Source organism: Gossypium hirsutum, chromosome A01 (assembly GCF_007990345.1).
Source record: "Gossypium hirsutum isolate 1008001.06 chromosome A01, Gossypium_hirsutum_v2.1, whole genome shotgun sequence".
NCBI classification, from domain to species: Eukaryota; Viridiplantae; Streptophyta; class Magnoliopsida; order Malvales; family Malvaceae; genus Gossypium; species Gossypium hirsutum.
In genome coordinates, this window is record NC_053424.1 from 45595784 (window position 1) to 45597119 (window position 1336).

The 1336-nt window shown below is 35.9% G+C and overlaps 1 non-coding gene across 1 annotated transcript; it reads right to left on the reverse strand.

Annotated features, from left to right (window-relative positions):
* Window positions 1-817: 817 nt before the first annotated feature.
* On the reverse strand, window positions 818-923 carry LOC121206527 (small nucleolar RNA R71). The gene has a single exon (XR_005901568.1). It is a non-coding gene; the product is annotated as a small nucleolar RNA R71 (small nucleolar RNA).
* Between the last annotated feature and the right edge of the window lie 413 nt (window positions 924-1336).

Here is a 1336-nt window from a genome sequence, read left to right on the forward strand (position 1 = left end):
ACACTTGTCTTCATTGTGATAATAGTTAGTTTCAAGAACGATTCATTATAAATTTATAAAACTTATCACATAAAATCACGATCAAGTTTTTGGCTCCGTTGCCGAGGAACTAAGATATTAGGAACACTCAATTTTTATTACTTTAGCCATTTATTTTTCTTGCAAGTTAATTTTATTTTATTTTTATTATTTATTAATTTACTTTTTCTTTCTCTTGGTAGGTTTTTATAGTTTATGACTAGAAGAAACCTGTCAAGACCACTACTTTTTGACAAAGAAATCGATCGCATAGTTCATAGAAACCAAAGAGAAATAAGGCGAAGCTTAAGATACACAGGGAATGAGCAAGAGGACGATATTCAAACCCCAACTGAGGAGACGGTTGAAAATCAAGACAATCAGCTACCTCCTGCGATACCCGCTAAACTAGCAAATCAGAATCCTGCTCCTCGTACTATGTATTATTATGCTAAACCTACTTTAACAGGAACTGAGTCAAATATAGTTAGGCCTGCTATTGCTACGAATAATTTTGAACTAAAACCTAACACTATTCAAATGATACAACAATTTGTTTAGTTCGATGGTTTGCAGGATAAGGATCCAAACACTCAGTTGGCAAATTTCCTGGAATTTTGTGATACATTTAAAATTAATGGCATTTCTGACGATGTCATTCGTCTTCGGTTATTCCCATTTTCATTAAGGAACAAAGCCAAACAGTGGTTGAACTCGTTACCACGAGGGTCAATTACTACTTGGGAACAAATGACCGAAAATTTTTTATTAAAATATTTTCCATCGGCTAAAACGGCCAAATTACATAATGATATCTCTTCATTTGCACAGATGGACTTAGAAACTCTTTACGATGCGTGGAAGAGATGCAAGGACCTACTACGTAGGTGTCCTCACCATGGATTACCTCTATGGCTACAATTTCAAACATTCTACAATGGTGTGAATCCCTCGACAAGAGAGATGATTGATGCAACAGCCGGGGGAACCATCAATAACAAAACACCTGAAGAGGCTTACGAATTTATTGAAGAGATGTCACTGAATAACTATCAGTGGCAAGTCATGTGGACTAAGCCAACGAAAACAGCAGGCGTTTATAACGTCGATTTGGTTACTATGCTGTCGAACCAAGTAGAGCTTCTAAATAAAAAGATTGATGGTTTACTTGGTTCTTAACAGGTTCATCCAGTAATGCAATGTGAAGTCAGTGGAGCTAGATCAAGCAATTCAGAATATCAATCCTATGGCCACAGCATGGAGAACGAACAATTAAATTACATGGGTAATAATCCTCGATCTCAAAATAATCCTTATA